This window comes from Callithrix jacchus, chromosome 1 (assembly GCF_049354715.1).
Source record: "Callithrix jacchus isolate 240 chromosome 1, calJac240_pri, whole genome shotgun sequence".
Classification (NCBI taxonomy): Eukaryota; Metazoa; Chordata; class Mammalia; order Primates; family Cebidae; genus Callithrix; species Callithrix jacchus.
The window spans coordinates 33898183-33910811 of record NC_133502.1 but is presented as its reverse complement, the minus strand read 5'-3'; the positions used below and the strand labels follow the sequence as shown (position 1 = coordinate 33910811).

Genomic DNA, 12629 nt, shown 5'->3' with positions numbered 1-12629 from the left:
ATTGCAGAATTATATATTTGCTGCTGTTAAAATAATTTTTAAATGTCATCTTGAAATGAAATATGTATTTTAACTGCTCATTCAAAAGTAAATGTAAAACACATTTTAAATATGTGCATTTTTTATTTTCTCCATAAGAATGTTTAATGTTTAGTTGTTAAACATTAAATGAATTACCCATAGTGGAATTACTTAATGATTTATGAGCAAGCTGATTTGATCACACATTATGTGCTAACTTTGATATAATATAGAATGCTTTATTATACTTGTGGAAATCTCTTGTCTAACCTGAATTTACATTTCATGGTGATAACACGGTATATGTATTGTTATTAAAATTAGAGACCATAGAAAAAGACATAATATTGTTAAAATGTTCATACTACCCAAGGTGATCTAGTTTCAATGCAATTCCTGTCAAAATCACAGAGGCATTCTTTCTTTCTTTCTTTTTTTTTTTTTTTCTGAGATGAAGTCTTGCTCTATCACCCAGGCTGGAGTGCAGTGGTGCAATCTCAGCTCACTGCAACCTCCATCTCCCAGATTCAAGCAATTATCCTGCCTCAGCCTCCAGAGTAGCTGGGACTACAGGCATCTGCCACCACGCCAGGCTAATTTTTTGTATTTTTAGTAGAGACAGGGTTTCACTGTGTTAGCCAGGATGGTCTCAATCTCCTGACCTTGTGATCCGCCTGCCTTGGCCTCCCAAAGTGTTGAGATTACAGGTGTGATCCACCACCCCGGCCCCCAATGGCATTCATAACAGAAATAGAAAATTCTAAAATTAATGTAAAAAAAAACAAGAATTCAAAAGCAATCTTGAGCAAGAAAAATAAAGCTGGATGCATGACACATTTTGATTTCAAATTATATTAAAAAGCTACAGTAATAAAAACAGTATGGCACAGTCATGAAAAGAAACATTTAGATCAAATGAGGAGAATACAGAACACAGAAATACATCCATATGTTTACTGTCAACTTTGACAATAGTGCCAAGACACACAATGAAAAAGGATAGTCTCTTAATAAGTGATGTTGGAAAAACTAGATATCTAAATTTGAAAGAATAAAAGTAAACCCTTATCTCATCATCATATTCAAAAGCCAATTTAAACATTTTTAAAGCCTTAAATATAAGACATGAAAATGTAAAACTACTAGAAAAAACATAAGGAATAACCTTATTGACATTGGTCTTGACAACAGATTTTTGGTCATAACACTAAAAGTACAGGCAACAAAAGCAAAAATAGACAATGGGATTGCATCCAACTAAAAAGTCTTTGCACAGCAAAAGAAACAACAGGTAAAAATGAAACCTAATGAATTAGAGAAAATATTTGCAACCCAAATATCTGATAAGAGGTTAATGTTCAAGATATATAAGGAACTCATACAACTCAATAGTGAAAAATAAATAAATGAAACCAAAACACAGGAACAACAACAGCAACAACAAACTCAATGACCCAATCAAAAATTGGGCAAAGGACCTGAAGAGATATTTTCCAAAATAAGACATACAAATTTCTCAAAAGTATATAAAAAGGTGCTCAGCGTCACCAATCATCATGGAAATGCAAGTCTAAATCACAATAAGCTATCTATCATCTCACACCCTAAACTGGCCATTAAAATGATAAATGTGGTGATGAGGATGTGGAAAATAGGGAACTCCTGTGCACTGTTAGTAGGAATATATATTGGTACAGCCATTACAAAAAGCAGTATGGTGATTCCTCAAAAATTAAAACATTGAACTACCACATCTTCCAGCAATCCCACTCTATGTATATATCCAAAGAAAATGATATCTATGTCTTGAAATAATATCTACCATCCCATTTTCATTGCATTATTATTTACAGTAGAAAAGACCTGGAAGTAACCTAAATATGTATTAATGAATAAATGAAGAAAATTTTATATTGTATACATCATACAGTTATATATGATGTATTATAATGTAAATATATGCATATAATATAGAAATATTTATGTGTAATGTAGTTTACATTATATACATATATATGTATACGTAGATTGTTGTATTGTAGATGTATATGTATTGTTGTAGATTATGGATATTGTTGTAGAATATATATATGTATATATTGTTGTATATGTAGATGTATATGTATTGCTGTAGATAATGGATATTAGTCCTTTGCCAGACATATAGATTGTAAAGTGTTTCTCCTACTCTGCGGATTATACACATATATACATATATATATATGTATATAATAGAATGCAATTTAGGCTTTAAAAAGAAGGAAATCTTGTCATTTGCAACAAAATGAGTGAACCTGGAGGCTATTATGCTATGTAAAGTAAGCCAGATTCAGAAAGACAAATACTGCATGATCTCACTTCTATGTGGAATACAAAATAGTAAAACTATAAGTAGAGGGTAGAATGGTGGTTGACATGGGTGGGGGTACAGAGGGAGGAGAAAATAAAGAAATGTTGATAAAATGATACAATTTTTCAGTTATGCTAGATGAATGTGTTATCGAGTTTTAATGAATAGCATGGTAAAAATAGTTAACAAAATTGTAAAGTATACCTGTAATTTGCTAAGAGAGTAGATCTTAAGCACTCTCACCACACAAAAAAGTAACCATGTGAGGTGATGAATATGTTAATTAGCTTGAATGTGGTGATCGTTTCACAATGTACACATATATAAAAGCATTAAGTTTACAAGTTTAATAATATAATTTCTCTGTGTCAATTATTCAATTAAGCTGGAGAAAAAAGATTTTTCTTGAACTGTGTTTATTTTAGAACCAACAAATTTGTCATAAAAGATAATTTCAATTTTTAATAATAAGTTTGACTTAATAAATAAAACTGGTACTAAGTTTAAAAGTCAACAAATAACATAATACTAGATTTAACAGAAATCATCTTTATATGAACAATGTTACAATCTTTGGTAGTTTTTTAATAATAACTATTAATCTGACTTTAAAAGTATTTTTAGACATCCTTATAGTGAGCTCTTAATTTCCTGAGTATTTTTTAAAAGCAGCCGCAATATCCAAATCTTCCTTAATAATGACCTCTTGGAAGATGGCACTGTAGGACCAACTCAGGATTGCAGCTCCCAGTTAATCTGCAGAGGGTGAGTGGACATCTCATTTCCATACGGATCTTTATTGTCCACAGACTAGATTCCCAGGTGTAAGAGCCCGACAGGCCACCAGTGTGGCAGTTTGGGCCAGCATGGCTGTTTGGGCCTGTGCGGCTGTTTGGGCTGAGGCCACAGTGCAGCGACACTCCAAACAAAATGCACTGGTTTGGTTGCGCTGTTAAACTGGCAATTGGAGATTTCAGATGGCAGATTAGCACATTCATCTGATTAAACGGGACTTAAACAGAAAGCCAGGCCAGGAGATTCCCGGGCAGCAACGTGGTTTGAGCTGGCGCAGTGGGTCACTGCAGAGGAAATCACACAGATCCCGGCGCCCTTGCAGCAGGTGACTGGAACACCTGGGAGAGAGTCAACCATTCAATTAAAAACAAAAGGGGGGGCTCTGACGCAGGGAGCCAGGTGATCAGGCTCGGCGGGTCCCACCCCCACAATAACAAACTAAACAGCAATTGGAAACTCTCAGAGCTGAGAGTTTCATGGCAAGCACAGCTGAACCCAGGACAGTGGAGCTCGGTGGGGGAGGGGCATCCGCCACTACCAAGGCATGTGACCCCTATGGAGGTACTCTGCCATTGCTGATACAGCCTGCTGTTGCCGAGGCAACCCACAATAACAGAGAGAGTCTGCCACTACAGAGGTGGGCTACCATTGCCACTGCAGTTCTAACCACACCCACATAAATAGGGCTACAGGGAATAACACACGCCAGCAGGGAGGGCAGAGCTCACGACAGCAGTGCAGAGCCCACAACAGCAGTGCAGAGCCCATGGCAACAGGGCGGAGCCCACAGCAGCTCATGATAGCCACTAAAGGCAGGCAGTGACTAAACTGCCTCCTCGCTGGGCAGGAAAGTGCAACGGATACTCATAAATAAAGCCCTAACTCCCTGGGACAGAGCACCTGAGGGAAAAAAAAAAGGGGGCTTTATGAGTTCTGCTGCACCAGAGTTAAACAAACCTGCCTAGCAGCCCTGAATAAACAACGGAGCTCACAGCTCAGCACCAGAGCTCCTATAAAGTACAGACTGTCTCTGTAAGCAGCTCTCTGACCCCCATATATCCAAAGAGTCACCTCACAAATGACTGATCAGACTGACATTTGGCGGGCATCACTCAGGGACAAAGATAGCAGAAGAATAATCTGGTAGCAACCCTCACAATTCCACAGCTACGACAGGAGTTCCCAAGGCAAGCAGGGCCTGGAGTGTACCTCAGAAGTCCTACAGCAGTGGGGCCAGACTGTTAGAAGGAAAACTAAGAAACAGAAATACTTCATCATCAACAATCTGGACATCCACTCAGAGACCCAATTGGAAAATCAGCAACCACTCAGAAGACAGGTGGATAAATCCACAAAGATGGGAAAAAACAGTGCAAAAAGGAGGAAAACACCCGAAACCAGAACACTTCACCTCCTACAAAGGACCAAAACTCCTCACCAGAAAGAGAACAAAGCTGGACAGAGAATGAGTGTGATGAAATGACAGAATCAGACTTCAGAAGGCGGGTAATGAGAAACTTCCGTAAGCTGAAAGAACATGTTCTAAATCAATGCAAAGAAACCAAGAACCTTGAAAAAAGATTTGAGGAAATGATAACAAGAATGAGCAACTTAGAGAGGAATATGAGTGAATTGAAGAAACTGAAAAACACAAAACGAGAACTTCGCGAAGCATGCACAAGTCTCAACAGCCGAATTGACCAAGGAGAAGAAAGGATATGAGAGGTCAAAGATCAACTCAATGAAATAAAACGAGAAGCCAAGATTAGAGAAAAAAGTGCAAAAAGGAATGAACAAAGTCTCCAAGAAATGTGGGACTATATGAAGAGACCTAATCTACGTTTGATAGGTGTACCTGAATGTGATGAAGAGAATGAATCCAAGCTGGAAAATACTCTTCAGGACATTATCCAGAAAAATTTCACTAACCTAGCAAGGCAGGCCAATATTCAAATCCAGGATATACAGAGAACACCACAAAGATATTCCCCAAGAAGAGCAAACCCAAGGCACATAATCATCAGATTCACCAGGGTTGAAATGAAGAAGAAAATGCTAAAAGCAGCCAGAGAGAAAGGCTGGGTCACCCACAAAGGGAAGCCCATCAGACTCACAGCAGATCTCTTGGCAGAAACATTACAAGCCAAAAAAGAGTGGGGGTCAATATTCAACATCCTTAAAGAAAAGAACTTTCAACCCAGAATTTCATATCCAGCCAAACTGAGCTTCATAAGTGAAGGAAAAATAAAATCCTTTGCGAACAAGCAAGTACTCAGAGATTTTGTCACCACCAGGCCTGCTTTACAAGAGCTCCTGAAAGAGGCACTACACATAGAAAGGAACAACCAGTACCAGCCATTCCAAAAACATACCAAATGCTAAAGAGCATCAACAAAATGAAGAATCTGCATCAACTAATGGGCAAAACAGCCAGCTAGCATCAAAATGGCATTATCAAATTCACACATAACAATATTAACCCTAAATGTAAATGGGCTAAATGCACCAATCAAAAGACACAGATTGGCAAACTGGATAAAAAGCCAAAACCCATCAGTGTGCTGTATCCAGGAAACCCATCTCACAGGCAAGGATACACAAAGGCTCAAAATAAAGGGATGGAGAAAGATTTACCAAGCAAATGGAGAGCAAAAAAAAGCAGGAGTTGCAATTCTCGTCTCTGATAAAATAGACTTTAAAGCAACAAAGATCAAAAGAGACAAAGAAGGCCATTACATAATGGTAATAGGATCGATACAACAAGAATAGCTAATGATCCTAAATATATATGGACCCAATACAGGAGCACCCAGATACATAAGGCAAGTTCTTAATGACTTACAGAGACCTAGACTCCCACACAATAATAGTGGGAGACTTTAACACTCCACTGTCAATATTAGACAGATCAACCAGACAGAAAATTAACAAGGATATCCAGGGCTTGAATTCAGACCTGGAACAAGCAAACCTGATAGACATTTACAGAACTCTCCACCCCAAATCCACAGAATATACATTCTTCTCAGCACCATATCACACCTACTCTAAAATTGACCACATAATTGGAAGTAAATCACTCCTCAGCAAATTCAAAACAAAACAACTGAAATCATAACAAACAGTCTCTCAGACCATAGTGCAATCAAGTTAGAACTCAGAATTCAGAAACCAACTCAGAACCACACAGCTTCATAAAAACTGAACAACTAGCTCTTGAATGTTGCCTGGATAAACAATGAAATGAAGGCAGAAATAAAGAAGTTCTTTGAAACCAATGAGAATGAAGACACAACATACCAGAATCTCTGGGACACATTTAAAGCAGTCTCTAGAGGAAAATATATAGCAATAAGTGCCCACATGAGAAGAGTGGAGAGATCCAAAATTGACAGCCTATTATCAAAATTGAAAGAGCTAGAGGAGCAAGATAAAAAAAACTCAAAACCTATCAAAAGACAAGAAATAACTAAGATCAGAGCTGAATTGAAGGAGATAGAGATATGAAAAACCCTTCAAAAAATCAATAAATCCAAGAGCTGGTTTTTTGAAAAGATCAACAACATAGACCACTAGCCAGATTGATAAAAAAGAAAAGAGAGCATGACCAAAAAGATGCAATAAAAAATGATAAAGGGGAAATCACCACAGATTCCACAGAAATTCAAACCATCATCAGAGAATATAACAAACAACTCTATGCACATAAACTAGTAAACCTGGAAGAAATGGATAAATTCCTTGACACTTGTCTCCTCTGATGCCTAAACCAGGAGGAAGCCGAAACTATGAATAGACCAATAACAAGGTCTGAAGTTGAGGCAGCAATTAAGAGCCTACCACACAAAAAAAATCCCAGGTCCAGATGGGTTCACAGCCCAATTCTACCAGACACACAAAGAGGAGCTGGTACCATTTCTTCGGAAACTATTCCAAATAATTCAAAAAGAGGGAGTCCTTCCATAATCATTCTATGAGACCAACATCATCCTGATACCAAAACCCGGCAGAGACTCAACAAGAAAAGAAAACTTCAGGCCAATATCCATGATGAACATAGATGCAAAAATCTTCAATAAAATACTAGCAAGCCGATTGCAACAGCACATCAAAAAGCTTATCCATCATGTTCAAGTAGGATTCATCCTGGGGATGCAAGGCTGGTTCAACATACACAAGTCTATAAACATAATTCTTCATATAAACAGAACCAAAAACAAAAACCACATGATTATCTCAATTGACACAGAGAAGGCCTTTGACAAAATTCAACAGCCCTTTATGCTAAAAACCCGCAATAAACTCGGTATTGATGGAACATATCTCAAAATAATAAAAGCTATTTATGACAAACCAACAGCCAATATCATACTGAATGGGCAAAAACTGGAAGCATTCCCTTTGAAATCTGGCACTAGACAAGGATGTCCTCTCTCACCGCTTCTATTCAATATAGTACTGGAAATTCTAGCCAGAGCAATCAGGCAAGAAAAAAAAATAAAGGGTATTCAAATAGGAAAGGAGGAAGCCAAATTGTCTCTATTTGCAGATGACATGATATATATCTAGAAGACCCCATCGTCTCAGCCCAAAAACTCCTGAAACTGATAAGCAACTTCAGCAAAGTCTCAGGATATAAAATCAATGTGCAAAAATCACTAGCATTCCTATACACCAACAACAGACTTAAAGAGAACCAAATCAAAGACAAACTGCCATTCACAATTGCTACAAAGAGAATAAAATACCTAGGAATACAACTTACAAGGAACTTAAGGGACCTCTTCAAGGAAAACTACAAACCACTGCTCAATGAAATAAGAGAGGATGCAAACAGATGGAGAAACATTCCACGCTCATGGTTAGGAAGAATCAATATCGTGAAAATGGCCATACTTCCCAGAGTAATGTACAGATTCAATGCTATTCCCATCAAGCTACCATTGACTTTCTTCACAGAACTGGAAAAAACCACCATGAACTTCATATGGAACCAAAAGAGAGCCCGCATAGCCAAGTCAATTCTAAGCAAAAAGAACACAGCAGGATGCATCACACTACCAGACTTCAAACTATACTACAAGGCTACAGTAATCAAAAGAGCATGGTACTGGTACCAAAACAGAGCTATAGACCAATGGAACAGAACAGAGGCATTGGAGGAAACACAACATATCTACAGCCATACAATCTTTGATAAACCTGACAAAAACAAGAAATGGGGAAAGGACTCCCTGTTTAATAAATGGTGTTGGGAAAACTGGCTAGCCATGAGCAGAAAGCAGAAACTGGACCCCTTCCTAACACCTTACACTAAAATTAACTCCATATGGATTAAAGACTTAAACATAAGACCTGGCACCATAAAAATCCTAGAAGAAAATCTAGGCAAAACCATTCAGGACATAGGAGTAGGCAAGGACTTCATGACCAAAACACCAAAAGCATTGGCAACAAAAGCCAAAATAGACAAATGGGACCTAATCAAACTCCACAGCTTCTGCATGGCAAAAGAAACAGTCACTAGAGTGAATTGACAACCCACAGAATGGGAAAAAATTGTTGCAGTTTACCCATCTGACAAAGGGCTGATATCCAGAATTTACAAAGAACTAAAACAGATTTACAAGAAAAAAACAAACAAGCCCATTCAAAAAGGGCAAAGGATATGAATAAACACTTTATAAAAGAAGACAGACATGAAGCCAACAAACATATGAAAAAATGCTCATCATCACTGGTCATTAGAGAGATGCAAATCAAAACCACATTGAGATACCATCTCATGCCAGTTAGAATGGCGATCATTAAAAAATCTGGAGACAATAGATGCTGTAGAGGATGTGGAGAAATAGGAACACTTTTACACTGCTGGTGGGAGTGTACATTAATTAGTTCAACCACTGTGGAAGACAGTGTGACGATTCCTCCAGGACCTAGAAATAGAAATTCATTTGACCCAGCAATCCCATTACTGGGTATATATCCAAAGGGCTATAAATTAGTCTATTATAAGGACATATGCACACAAATGTTTATTGCAGCACTGTTTACAATAGCAAAGACCTGGAACCAACCCAAATGCCCATCAATGATAGACTGGACTGGGAAAATGTGGCACATATACACCATGAAATATTATGCAGTGATCAAAAATGATGAGTTTGTGTCCTTTATAGGGACATGGATGAATCTGGAGAACATCATTCTCAGCAAACTGACACAAGAACAGAAAATGAAATACCACATATTCTCATTTATAGGTGGGTGATGAACAATGAGAACACATGTACACAGGGAAGGGAGCACTACACACTGGGGTCTATTGGGGGGAATAGGGAAGGGACAGTGGGCAGAGCTGGGGAGGGATAGCATGGGGAGAAATGCCAGATGTGGGTGAAGGGGAGGAAGGCAGCAAAACACACTGCCACGTGTGTACCTATGCAATTATCTTGCATGTTCTGCACATGTACCCCAAAACTGAAAATGCAATTAAAAAAAAAGAAGTAAAAAAAAATGTATAGAATTCCTATTTGTAGAATTCCTGTCATGTCAGGTACTCTACCAGGTGCTGGGGACAGAACCAAGAAAAAGACAAAAAAAAAAATAATAATAAAGAATGACCTCTTATTGCAAGTGTCAAGGTTTTAGAAAAATTAATGCTGATATTGATTCTATGTCTTAAAATTAATATACTTAATATATATTATGTTATCATATTTTTAGAAATAACTTCATATTAATATGCCATCTGCCTTCTACTGAAAAATGTTTTTAAATGTTTCCTTTAAATAATTTTATTCATTATTGGATATAAAATTTAACACTGGTATGTTAAAATGGCTCTGTGTTAAAATACAAAACTGTATCATTATAAACTGTCCTGATTTTGCCTGATTAAAGTTATTCCAGTTTAAAAATCAAATAAGGTGACAAATATTTATAGTAGATCAAAACTATAATAGCTATGAACTAATAATCATATTCAAGAACATATGAATATTCCTTCTTTGCCTAAGAAATGAAGGTATAATTTGTGGAAATCTAAAATACTCCTAGAACATCTCTGTATTGCCCTATCAAAGATTATGAAACACAAATTGTGTCAGATCTGTGTGGAGCTGGACTCATCATAAACAGTGGGTCAAATAAGCCTCAGCTATATATACTTCAATGCTGAAATATTCTTACAAAAAGGGTCCTGTAAACTTCTTCCAGTGGTCATGTGAGCATACTGCTTTTAATATCCTTGAGAATACCGAATGCTTCTACCAATATCGCTGCATGCTGAGACACCTTGAAGGAGTTCCAGCAAGGCAAGACTTCCATTCATCTTCTTGAGAAGCTGAGATCTGAGAAAATAAGTATGTGACCTTTCATTCTACACAAAGAAATCCTTGGAGACGAAATATAGCTATAATCAGTGAAGAGCTGTAAGTAAGTTTTGAGGAAGTACAAGTCAACCTTAACTCCTAAAAATGTGCTCTTCTAACGCTGTTTCTCTTCTAATGAACTAAAATTTATCTAGTTAGATTATCCTTTTTTATTATAGAAATGTAATTATCAGATGTTAAATTTTCCTAGATACAAATTTCAGACCTAAAAAAACAATGAAATAAAAAGCCAAATAATTATTTTTTAAAAATATCCAAAGTAATTATATTATAACCTAAATTCGAATAATTTTTAATGCTGTTGTTTTTAGCTAAAGCATTCTAAAAGAACACTAATAAGTGAACAGTGAACCCTGGGATTCAGAAGCCCTGTTGCACACACGATAGTGGTTCTCCCAGTTCTGGATCCTATATTACTCCAATACTAGTAAAGCATTTTGATGAAGGGGCAACTTTTCTTAAATTTTGAATCCTGTGACATAAATTAGGACAGCAACACTCACCTTTTATCCAATGGCAGACTATCCTGAGTTAGTCTGATATTATCTAGTGCCCACAAAAGGGCATTCAGACAGGTTATGCCTACCCAAATTTCTCTTTAATCTCTAAAATTATAAACATATCTGCTATTGCCTGCCCAGGAACTTCACTGACATAGCAAAAACTGGCCAAATAATGTCCTTTCCTATATTTGAAAAGTAACTGCTGTGGAATGCAGTACTGAAGTTTTCACCCGATTTAACACTATACATACCATAAAGATTGCCAATTCACATGAAGAGAGAGCATACCTGGCATTAATAAAAGAAACACTCTTTTCTAATAGCACGAGAACTTGGATGTCATGTAGGGATGAGGAACAAGACAACTGGATAAGATTAACCAATTCATCTCTGTTTAACAACTGATGTTTTTACTGTGTTCAGCATGAGGGGCTTTCAGATACAAATTGAAAACCCAGCTTTAGTAAACACACAATATTAAATAAACAGTGATTATAGGCTAGCTGTTCAGGAAGGATAGTCTGTTTAAATAAGTTCAAATATGTATGTCTTCATTGCTCGGGAAAAGTACATTAAAAATGAAATAAGCAAGACACAAAACACATATGAAAAATTCTGAAGAGTAAAGCTGTCCATTCCAAACCCGTCACTCAAATCCACATATAGATGCCAGGAGAATAAGGGAACTAATAATGCTTCTCATGTTGGTTTTATGTTGTTTCCCCATTACTGTAGTAAAGTGTTACCCTATAACATATGTGCTCCTAGAAACCATCAACGCAACCTGGGACAAAAGAATAAGTTTTCCAGTTATAATATTAAATCAGAAAACAGCAACTCAATACTGTTTATATCATAAATATCCAGTTATAAATGAACACATCAATTTTATACCACTTAAATTTTTACATAGTGACAAATAGCTAGTGTGAAGCAGCCTTTGCTTATTCCATCACAAAAGTAAGATTTCCATGATTTTTGTTGAATGATTAGATGTGGAAGGTGAAGAATAGACCAAAATAAAAATTAAGAATTTTTAAATTTTCTAATGTTGGTAAGAGAGTAAATTAAATTTCACCAAATGAGATGGAAAGTATAGGAATACAAGCCAGTGTGGAGGAAGAAATATGAATTCACCTTTTGCAATAATGAGTTTCAGGTGCCATGGAAACATTCAAGTTCAGGTGTCCAGACCACGTTAGGCATTCATTTTTAAAGCTCAATGGAGAAGGCTCAGCTGGAAATTTGATTCTAGGAGTCCTTAATATATAGATGGGAAGTGAAACTAGGAGAATAAATGGCATCAATTTAATATAGTAGAGAGAATAAGAGCAAAGCTGGAGATAGAATCATGAGGTAAATTAACATTTTTAGGGACTAGACAAAGGATGAAAAAGAGTTTTGTTTCTCAGGTTACCCAGGCAATATTGGCATCTGGAATACTGTATTTGAAAAAGATGTATAACCAATTATATATAAGAAGTAAAATTGTAAGTAATCTTGAGATTCCATCAGAACTGGACACTGACTCAAATATAGTTAACATGGATTATTAACAATGAATCA

General features: G+C 36.7%; 1 long non-coding RNA gene across 1 annotated transcript in view; it reads left to right on the top strand.

Annotated features, from left to right (window-relative positions):
* Window positions 1-12629, top strand: part of LOC128931351 (uncharacterized) — a 57144-nt gene that overhangs the window by 27150 nt on the left and 17365 nt on the right. The gene's annotated exons all lie outside the window — the stretch shown is intronic.